Here is a 12044-nt window from a genome sequence, read left to right as displayed (position 1 = left end):
CGAAGATCACCACCCAGTGGATGGTAAAGGGCCTTCAGCCCATGCCACATGAAGACCAGGGGAAGGAATTGAAATTGTTTAGCCTAGAAATTAAGACTCAGGAGGACATAACTTTGGACTTCAAGTATGTGAAGGATTGGCATAGAGAAGAGGGAGGAAGTTTATTTCTGGCTCCAATTGGTAGAACCAGGAACAAGAGCTAAAAATTTGCAAAGAAGACAGTTCAAGCTTGAGGTGAAGAAAAATGTCTTGACAATTAGAACTATTCAAAAAATGGAAAGCATTATTCAGTGGAGGCTTGGATGACCATTTGTCAGACACATTTTAGTGGGGATCCTTTTTGGGGGTGAGTTGAGTTAGCTGATCACTGAAGTCCTTTCAAACACTAAAATTCTATGATTATCTACCAAGGGGAAGGGGAATATCTGTGTAAGATACTAACCTTCATTTTTGTCAGGAAAACAAGTCTAGGCACTGAGATTTGGGAGATGCAATCACAAGAAAGTAGTTGCGTTTTTAATATGCTAATGAACTATTTTAAATTTTTTATTATGAATTTAGTAATAAAAGAACATTTATACATTATACTAGCATTTATACAACTTTTAAAGGCTTGCAAAACACTTTACATATGTTGTCTCACCTGATTCACACAACAGCCCTGTGAAGTAGGTGTTATTATTGTCCTCATTTTACAGATAGGAAACTCAGGCTGAAAAGGTTGTGTGACTTGTCCAGGGTAACAAAGTCAGTGTCGGAGGTAACATTCAAACTCAGGTCTTCCCGACTCCAAATTCGACACTCATACCCACTGCATCACCTCACTTGAAAAATACAAACAAATATGAACATTTCAACATACAAAGAAAAACTGGAAAAAAAGATTAGATCTGAAACAATGGATCATTTCTGTTATACATAACATGGGTTTTTAAAACTACTTAATTAAATTAATCATAATGCAACCAACATTGTCCTGCTTGTATGTGTCCCCTTCTAAACATCCTTCTGCTCTCTTCTGTGTACGTTCTAATGTTTCATTGATACTCTTTTCTTTCTTTTCTTACTCTTTTTTGGCTTATCACTAGCCCTTTACTCACACCTTCTACAAATCTCCACCTATTCTCCCCACACACACAAAAAAAAAACAAACAAAAGTTTTCCTATATAACAAAATAGTAAAACAAATTCATACATTGGTCACATCAGAAAATGTGTCTTATTCTTTTTTTTCTTTGGGTGGGGGGAAGTAATTAGGGTTAAGTGACTTGCTTGAGTCACATATCTAGTAACTGTCTGAGGGCAAATTTGAACTCAGTTCCTCCTGACTCCAAGATGAATCTCTATCCATTGTACCATCTAGCTACCCTGATGTGTGTCTCACTTTGTACCTATAGCTTATCAACTCTCTGCCAAGAGGTGGGACACTCGCTTTATCATTGGACTTGTGGGGTCATCACTAGTCATTGCACTGATGAGAGCTCTTAGGAAGTTAGGTGCAACACCAAAAGTCAAGAAGACCTCAGTTCAAATTTGGCCTCAGACATTTACTAGCAATGGTTGGAACCAATTCTAGTCCATGAAAGACACTATTTGGATACTGTAAACAAGCTGAGATCCAATACCTACACTCTTAAACCCATCATGCAGCCTTTACAGAGGCCATAGGAGATAAAAGCAAGTGATAACAGTGAATGCCACAAGATCACTGGCACTTCAATCTCAAGAGAGATCTTGAGATATTTGACTTTGTTGAGTCTTGAGGGCCAAAAGAATAAAAGGATCAGTTGAGGCAGATACTGAATAAGAGTACAGGTATGTTCTGTCAACATGAGTAGAAAGTGGTATGCACCCAAGGAGCAACCTTTAGAGTCCATCTCACTGACTCACGACCTGAAACAATCTAGGAAGATTCCTTCATCTGAAAAACGACCTCAGAAATTATCTCAAAGACTTGCTGGCCAATAGTATCATCAGACAGTCCAGTAGTCCATGTTGTTGCTGTTTAATTGTTTTTATTCTTTGTGACCTCATTCGAGGTTTTGTTGGCAAAGATATTGGAGTGGTTTGCCATTTGTTTCTCTAGGACATTTTATAGATGAGGAAGCTGAGGCAAATAGGGTAAAGCAACTTGCCCAGAGCCACATAGCCAGTAAGTATCTGAGGCCAGCTTCAAACTCAGGTTCTCCTGACTCTAGGTTCAGTGCTTTATCAACTACACAACCTAGCTATTGGCTACTACCAGATTCCTATGATAGATAAAGACAAGGGCAAGTGCTTTTCTTCTGGCCGGCTAGATTTTAACAGTTTGAGGATATGGCCAGGCATCTCAGGAATGCCTACCACTTTCCAAAGACTAATGGAAAAAGTACTTGCAAACAAGAACTACAAGTATTACAGTGGATATTTTGTGGATATTTGTCTTTGTTTGAAAGACTATGGAAGAAGTAAGGAGAGACTAATGACAGTGTTAGGTTGACTTCAGGAAATGACTTGATGCACTCAATTGACAGGTGCTAGTTTTGTAGAACCTCTTTCAAGTGTATGGGTCACATAGTGTCTCAATGAATGACCCAGAGATGATAATTCCTGAAGTGGGTCACATCCTCAGGAGCTTTGAGATCTATGCAATCTTCTAGTATTTGTCCATTTTAATCACAAGTTTGTTAGGAATTCTGCTTCTCTTTCTGGGGCACTGAGTGAATGCATTCATATTTACACAGGTGAAGAGAGTAAGAAAATAAAAGACCAAAAAAAGAGGCAAATTTGCCTTAAAATCAACAAATCCTTTTGCAGACCATTGGGTAGACAAATGCACACAAACATTTAAAGATGTGGTCAATTGCCTCACACATGTACCAGTCCTATACAGACTCAAGCAAGCCTTTTATCCCGCACTCAGATGTCAAATTGAAGGGCATGGGGGCAGTCCCGTAGCAAGAACCTGAGACTTACCAGAAATCAACTGCATTTGCCAGCAGAAAATTGAGTTATATCCATCATTAACCCATAAACAAGCTTGAGTTCTTGATTTTTAAGTGAGTTGTTACTGAGAAGTTTGGAGACTGTGTACATGGAGAAAAGGTATATGTATGAACTGACAACAATCCAACGACATATTCTGACCAGAATTTTGGAAGCCTTATGTGTTAATTTAGAGCAAATGGGTCAATGAGGACCCTAGAGCTAGTAAGGTACAGATTTTCCTGTCTCAAGATGGCCACAGACAGATGTCACCAAGAAATATGATGCCTGTGCCTATTATGAATGAAGAAAAGTGCTTCCATTTCATGCCACATATCCATGCAAAATATAAGCATTACCAAACCCTTAGATCTTAAATAATAAAAGCAAACATTTATGCGACATTAACTGTATGTCTATGTGCTGCAACGTGCTTTACAATTATTATCCCATTCAATCCTCACAACAACCCTGGGAGGTAGATGCTAGTATTATTTCCATTGTACAAATGATGAGACTAGGGCAGACAGAGGTTAAGTGACTTGCCCAGGGTCACACACCTAATAAGTGTCTGAGGCTGGATTTGAACTCAGGGTTTCCTGACTCCAGACCTACTATAATGTAAAAAAGTAAAAAACAGAATACATATTCTGATAGTGACAGATCATTCCTCAAGCTATACACAGGCATATTCATTGAGGAACCATAAAACTTCCATCACTTAAAGTATTATATTAAAAGTATTATTCAACATAAGGATTAAAAGAGATGTTAGCATTGTCTGGTATCAAAAACATGAGTATTTCAATCACACCACTGCTAAATATATTAGGTACATTGAGACCAGAATAGAAATCTCGGTAGCATCAGTAGACAACTTTCCTAGTACATACGTACAATCCTACCAAGAACTGATTCCACAGGCTTTATACCATATATACTGATGTTTGGGCAAGGTTCATGCCTACCTATTGATGTGCCTTGGAGCTTCCAAGGACAGAGGACTTCAGATAGTCACAACCAGTACATCTCTTGACTGAGAGAGAAGGGGAAAAAAGCTTACTACCTAACCATGACTTCAGCTTCAAAGATCACTGATAGAAACAAATAGTTTTAAGATGCCTGTGTTTACTATCAAGACCTTGAATAAGGAGAAAGAGTTTTGCTAAGAAATCTTGGTGTTCATAGGAAATATAAGCTAGTAAATTAGTAAACTCCAAACCTAGTTGTGGACACATTGGGTAACTTATCCATTTACTGAATAACACCAGGGACTAGTGGGGGCCCAGTAAAGACAATTCACCACAGTCATTTATTGCCTATGTTAATTGAATTTCCTGATGAGCAGGAAGAAACTGATGGACACTTATCTCAGTGGATTTTAAGCAAAAGAGACCACCTACCACTTGGGCAAAGACTGTCATCACCACACAATGACTCAGAAACAGACATTTCAAGTGAGGAAGACTTGGGTACTATAGTACCCAACAGCCCGGTTTGCATATAATTGTATTTTCATTGAGGCATCTAGTAGTTATTAAATATTTGTATACTATAGATCATTTGCTTATTTGGGGGCATAATTTTGCTGTTAGTCTATTTGTTGGTATTTATGAATGTCTATTATTAGGTAGATTACATTGTCTCCCTGCCCAAATGTGTTTCCCAGTATTACATGTTATTGTTACATTGCTTTCTATGTATATTTACTTGTATACTCTTGTAACATATTCATGTAATACATGCTACACATGATTTACATCTATAGTCACTACAGTTATCCAGTGTTGAATATGCCCAGTATCTTTTCTATAAGTTTACTGGGGAGAACAAATGATTTACTGGAGGGGGGCGGGAATTAATTGTAAAGGAATTGATCTTTCATAACCAATCAGCAGGTATTCATTAAGCATGCACTATGTTCCAGGTACTGTGATAGGACTGATCACAGAAAAGGTGCCAGATAATAGGATTTAACTGGCTATTAAAAATTTAGCCATGCGATTTGATCCCATTACAAGGTGCCAGTGAGTCCCTTGAGTGAATCAGAAAGGAAATAACCCAGAAAATGAAGAATGACAGGTCATGCCTCTGAGTGACCATTAAAATTCAGTTCATTGAGTTCAGGAGGCAGCCTCAAAGAGGAATCTAGCTCTTGATTGGATAGGCTAAGATATTATAGAGCTGGAGAACAGGAAACTATAAGACATATAGATCTGGGAGAATCCAGGCCGCATTCCAGGGCTACAAACCCCTCAGAGGTAGTCTATTATCTCCTTTTTCCTATTGATCTTCTTCTTGTTCTGTCATTTCAGTTGCGTCCAACTCTTTGTGACCCCATTTTGGGGTTTCCTTGGCAAAGATACTAGAGTGGTTTACCATTTCTTTCTTCAGCTCATTTTACAGATGAGAAAAGTGAGATAAACAGGGTTAAGTGACTTGCCCAGGTTCACACAGCAAGTGTCTAAGACTGGATTTGAACTCAAAGATGAGTTTTCCTGATTCCAACCCCAGTGCTCTATCCACTAACCTCCTTCACAATAACCTAAGATATTTTCCTCACAGTGTGAGGAAAATCTGTTTGCCTTTCTTTGTTTTTATAAACAGCATTTGTCTTTATAAACAACATTAACTACAGGCCTTTGTCAATCTGGTTGAACTTATTGGAAGCTCACTTGGGAGGAAGATAATGGGAACTATTATGGGGGAACATCCTTGGAGCAGAGAGAAAGATTGATTTAAAGTGTCTTGCTCTATCACTGTCTCTGGCTGGGAGCTGGGAGCTTAAAAAAGATAAAGGGAATTGTAGATCCTTAATACTGCTTTCCAGAGAAGAGAAGGAGAATTTATACTGGGAAACACATTTGGGCAAGGAGACAATAGGAGAGTGAAAGATAGGAGGAACAACCTAGATCATTACACTGCCCCTCTATTACTGCAAAAAAGCAGAGTGAGCCATCTGTCACTCTTGGAAACCTAGAATGTGAAAAGGGAAAGGGATTTGGACCCACAGGACTAAGTTTTGAACCCTGGTTGCACCAATTACTGCCTTGTAAGAAGGGCACTTTTAATGGACCTACGGTATTAAATTCTGATGCAAAGTCTTGATAAGACACTTCTTTTTTTCCAGGAATTCACAAGTTACTATGAGAATAAGACACCAACATAGGTAGTTCCAGTGACTAATAATTTTTTCTCAAAATTATAAGAAGTGGGGTGATTAATTATAATGTTAATAGTTAAGAACCTGTGATTTTGAAGTGGATGTGATGTGTGAGTTTTAGCATAGATGCTGTGGATGTTATTGTTCAGTAATGTCCAACTCTTCATGACCCCATTTGGGATTTTCTTGGCAAAGATATTGGAGTAATTTGCCATTTCCTTCTCCAGTTCATTTCACAGACGAAGAAACTGAGGCAGACAAGTGACTTGCCCAGGATCATACAGCTAGTAAAGTATCTATGGCTAGATTTGAACTCAGGTCTTCCTCCCTCCAAACCTGGTGCCAGGAAAATCTCAAATGGGGTCTCAAAGAGTTGAACATTACTAAAAGTGACAGAATTGATGTGCTAGACAGTGTGCTAAGTGCTGGGGCTGGAGGCGTGGGGCAGGGGGGTGTTGGAGCAAAAAGTAGCCCCTGCTTTCAAGGTGCTGATTGTCTAAGGGGAGTGCTACACAGTGGAAGTAGATTCTTGGCATCCGTGTCTCTCCATATGATGTCATCATGGCTTATTTGAAGCTTTTCCAGCTTTATAGGACTTGGTCTGCTAATATAGCCTTTGGGAACTTAGGGTCATGGAGTCATTGATTTAGAGCTGAAAGACACCTTGGCAAGCTCTTCCTTTTGCAGATGAAGGAAACGAGGTCTAGATAATGTTAAATGAATGACCAAGGTCAAAGGATCACAAATTCAGAAGGGAACTTAGAAGTCATTAGTCCAACCCCCTTCTTTTGCAGATGAGGAAACTGAGGCCCAGAAAGGTGAAATTATTTATTTGTCCAGGCTGACACAGTTAGTATGTACATATGACACATCTCATACAAAGGTCTTTATGACTCCATATCCAATGCTAACATTCTATTCATTATATCCCACTATCTCCCATAGACCACTTTCTGTAAAATGGGGCTAATGACAATCTGAGCAGATAGGTAGCACAGTGGTTGGAGCACCAGACCTGGAGTCAGGAAGTCTTCCTAATGACAAATCCAGCCACAGATACTTACTAACTATATGACCCTGAGCAAGTCACTTAACCCTGTTTGCCTCAGTTTCTTCATCTGTAAAGTGAGCTGGAGAAGGAAATGGCAAATCACTCTAGTATCTTTGCCAAGAAAACCCCAAATGGGGTCACAGAGAGTCAGACATGACTGAATGACAACAACAACAACCTGCCTATCTATCTCCCAGAAATGGTATGATGATGAAATACAGTGAAAAACACTTTCTTGTTCTAAAAAGCTCAGCACTCTAAACACTTGAAGTCATTGGTAATGTTTCCTCACAGTTGGCTAGCTGAACTCACTGGGTTAAAACCTGTCTACTACTTCCCCATTGGTCTTAGTCAAGCCAGTAGTATGTAGTTGAAGCAGGTATTTGGCACATGCCTTTTTTCACATGGTGTCATCATGCTGATCTGTTAAACAGAAGTACAATTTAACAGTTTAAGTATGTTCAGAATCATTGGAAGCACTCTGGAAAATCTTTTGCAAACAGTTTCCATTGCCCTTCACTGAGAGGCTGAAGCCCCACCTGGTTTTAAATGTCTTAACCTCAGAAGAGCTCCAGGGAGTCAAGCTGTAGGCCAGGGAATTCACTTTCATCAGATTAAAACCAATCAGCTCTTTTAAAGACAGTCAGAGACTTAAAGAGGAGGGGGAGAGAGAAAGAGAGGAGAGTATGAGAGTCTCTACCTGCTTCCTTTAGCACAGACCTTAGATGTGAGGGTTGTGGGGTGCATTTGTGCTCATCAGGGTTCCCACCTTTCCCCCCTCATTCTGAATTGATGAAATAAAAAGTGTATCAGATTTGGAGTCAAGAGGACCCAAGACAGCTCAAATCCTACCTCATGCAGGAGGCCTTTCCCCATATTCCCCTTCACTCTCCAGTGCCTTCCCTCTGAAATTACCTTCCATTCATTTACACTGTATATATCTTGTATGTAGAGTTTATTGATGTGTCTCCCATTTTAGAGGGTGAGCTCCTTAAGGGCAGGCAGCAATGTGTTTGCTTGTGTGTGTGTGTTTGTGTCCTGAGCATTTGGTACGATGTCTGGCAGAGACTAATGAATAAAAGTTTGTTGACCAACTGACTGTTAATTAGGTGCTAAATTCAGCTGCTTCTACCTTCTGGCAGATTAAAAGATCTGGCAGCATCTTTTGCTAGTCATTACCTACCTACGTAAGCCAATCATTTAACCTCTCTCAGACTCAGTTTCCTCTTCAGTAGAAACGAGGGATTGGGTGAAATTACCTCCAAGGTTATCTAGCTCCAAACCGATGATCCTCAGAACTCTTTTCTGAGACCCTTTAAGGAAAAATCTGGCAGACCAGTGTTCTTATGAAATCCACCACTTGTGCAAGGCTGGGTGGAGACCAGCAGAGAGAGTGTCCAGGAAAGCAGCTTCAAGCCTCTCGCTATTCTACTTGTTAAGATGTTTAAAAACAAGCTAATCAGACTGACCTTTCAGACTTCAGAAGTCACAACTCCTGTCAGCAGAGTACTGAGGACTGGGCTGGCTGAGAAGTATCTCAAAGGAATACCCCCTACTCTCCATTTTGAAAATTCTCCACATTTTAGTACCAAATACAAGGTTCAATCTGGTCAGTTTGAGTCCTCTGTAAGAGATCTAAATATGGTGAATAGACTTGCCTGTCAGCACATGAAATGCAATTAAAAGCCTTGAATGCCCTGGAGGCTGCTCACTGGGCCTTAGGATTTCAGTCTTCTTGAAAAATTTGGCTTCAAATTCCTAGTGATTTAAAGGTCTGATTGACTCCCTTTTTCAATCTGGGCTGGAGTCCTGGGGTCACTGCTCTTGAGCAGTGTCTGGGGCTTTACATCCACTAAGAGCATCCTAATCATTTATTAATGAGCACTGGCAGCATCCCTGGGAATTAGCTCTCAGTAGGAGGCTCTGGCTCAGAGGGGTCAAGTAGTCCAGTCTGCTGGCACACACTCTTGCTGAAATGTTTTCTCTGGCATTTGCTTTGCGCCTGTTGCCTTCCTCCCTGTTAACCCACAAATGATTCTGAGCTGTTTCAAAGCAGGCATCTGCATTCAGGGCAAAAGCAGATCTTCCCCTTGCAGTGAGGACCATTTGTCACATCCTTCCTGGAGGTGCATTGCCCTAGATATGCACAGTTCCAACCACCTGTATCAGATTTCTCTGTCTTTCACTAGAAAAAAAATAGGGGTTCCCCTGCCCCCATGTTAATAGAATAAAGTTGAAGGAATCAGTGAATGTGGTTCTGGAGCCCAGCTTCCAAAGTAGCAGAGCCCTAACTAGGTATTCTTGTTCCTGGGGCATCCATCACATCATGTACCAGGGGCATGCCCAGGAAAGGCATCTTTTTTTAGGACAAATTGTGTTAAGCGGGGGTGGAGGGATTGTACCCTCTGGTGGCTTGTCTTGTTCCTTTTGTTTTTCCTTTTGGTGCAGTCCTGTGGTTTCATCTAGAAAGGGAACTCCTGCTATAAAACCTCTCTCCATCAATACAATTTGACAACTTGTCTGCAATTTAGAGACTTAGAGTTGCCTGTGGCACTGAAAGATTAAATAATCTGCCCATGATCGTACAACTAGTCAGAGAAAGGACTTGAAGTCAGGTCTCCCTGACTCTAAGGCTGGTTTTCTAACCACTATACCAGGCTATCCTCCAATAACTTCTTTATTTTAACAAGTTATTCTTGCTATAAAGCTTAGTCTTCTACCTCCATGTGTTTTCATTGGCTGTTCCCCATGTCTGAAATGTTCTCCTGTCTCACCTCTACTGCCTTCCTGGCTTCCTGGGTCTCAGATTGAATCCCACCCCTTCCTACCTCTACCTCCACCTCCAGGAGTGCCTTTCCTCCAAGATCACTTGCCATTCATTTACACTATATGTATCTTATATGTATATCTTAGAGTGTGAGCTCTTTAAAGGGCAGGGAACAATGTTTAGCACAATGCCTGGCTCATAATGGCTGATCAATGCTTGTTGACTGACTGCTAACTAGGTTCTAAGTTCAGTTGCTTCTATCTGCTGAGAAGTACAAGTGCTATCGGTACCCTCTAAATTTTGCCACATGGGTCCAAAGACCTAGCTGCCCTGCCCTAGTTATGGCTCTGCAAAAGTCCCATCGCTATCCAGTTTCCTCAGCTACTATTTCACTGACATGTCTAGGATATTTGGCCAACACTGTTTCTGGACCTTAAGGAAAGGCCTGAATTCAAATACAGCCTCAGATATTTGCTAGCTGTGTGACCCTGGGCAAGCCCCCTGAGCTTTTTCCTCTATTAAGTGAGGATATTCACAGCATCTACCTCCCAGGGTTGTTGTGAAGATAAAAAAAAGCACTTTGCAAACTTCAAAATGCTCTACAATGTTAGCTTTATCATCACTATTATTTATTACTATTATTATAGAAGGATTGGGGTAAGGCAAGTAAAAAAAATGAGAGTGGTTACAATTTAGATAGAATTAAGATCATTTGGAGGGAAACATATTCTGGAAGGGATCATGGACATGGATCATATCCCTTTCATGGGGATTGGCACATGGAAACTTTTTCTCCCTGAATTATGCAAAAAATTGTGTCAAGGTGAGCATGGCCTTAGAGGGCATAGTGCTACAGTCCATTAGACTCTAAAATCTGTCTTTAGCAAATACTTCTCTCTCCTCTTGAAAGGCCAATTTCAAATGAAGCTGCTCCACTGTATCTAAAGGCACAACATCCATGATTCAGATCCTTTAACTGTAAAATATTCATGCCCGTAGTGTGGAGAGCACCCTGGGTCCTGGCATTCACTCACTCTTCTGTTTGGAGAGGGTGAAATTAACTTGACCTGTTTTATCTTCCTGATATTTCTCTACCTTTTGCAAATCATGCTCCCTGGCTTTTATTCATGGGTGTTGAAGAGAAAAGGATCAGTTCAAGAAGTGAAGGCAGCTTCTGTGAAATCTGGGAATTGGGATTAGCTGGCGAGAAAAATATTCCTAATAAATAATGGAAGCTTGGATATCACACTCTGGCTTCTTCCCAGGTTTTGCTCAGTACTGAGCTTTCAGCTGACATTAGGCAAACAAAGGTTTCCATACTAGTTCCTATTTGATCCCCATCACAGTCCTGTGAGACAGCTACTCTAGGTATTAGTGTCACCATTTTGAAATGGGGAAACTGAGACTCAGAGAGACTGAAATGTCTTGTTCACTATTATACAGATGATCCATCAAAAACTTGGTGAAAACCTGAGTCTCTCCTGACTCCAAGTCCTGAGCTCTTTTTCAAACTACAGATAAAGTCAACAAGGATTTATTAAGCCCTGGATTGGAGATTGTCCGATGGTTTGCAACCTCATTTGGGATTTTCTTGTCAAGGCACTGGAGTGGTTTGCCATTTCCTTCTCAGGCTCATTTTACAGATGAGGAAACTGAGGCAAACGGAGTTAAGCAACTTGCTCAGGGTCACATAGGTAGTAAGTGTCTGAGGCCAGATTTGAACTCAGGAAGATGAGTCTTTCTGACTTCAGGTCTGGCACTCTATCCCCTGTGTCACCTAGCTGCCCAGTGCAGATGTAAGAATGGAAATAACATGTTGATGATCACACCACTAGTATGTGGCAGAGGTAAGATTTAAACTCAGGTACTCCTGACACTAGGCTGCCATTCTATCTACCGCACCACCTAGTTGCTCTTATTATATGCCAGCCAGGGGTGGGGAACCTGCAGCCTCCATGTGGCCTTCTAGGTCCTTAGGTGCAACCTTTTGACTGGATTCAAACTTCACAGAACAAATCCTCTTAATAAAAGGATTTGATCTGTAAAATTGGACTCAGTCAAAAGGCTGCACCCAAGGACCTAGAAGGCCACATGTGGCC

At 40.7% G+C, this 12044-nt stretch overlaps 1 protein-coding gene across 2 annotated transcripts in view; it reads left to right on the top strand.

Moving 5' to 3' along the window:
* CACNG4 (calcium voltage-gated channel auxiliary subunit gamma 4) overlaps positions 1-12044 on the top strand; it is a 116567-nt gene that overhangs the window by 30312 nt on the left and 74211 nt on the right. The window lies entirely within an intron of this gene.

Source organism: Notamacropus eugenii, chromosome 2 (assembly GCF_028372415.1).
Source record: "Notamacropus eugenii isolate mMacEug1 chromosome 2, mMacEug1.pri_v2, whole genome shotgun sequence".
NCBI lineage: Eukaryota > Metazoa > Chordata > Mammalia > Diprotodontia > Macropodidae > Notamacropus > Notamacropus eugenii.
This window is presented reverse-complemented; position numbering and strand designations above follow the sequence as displayed.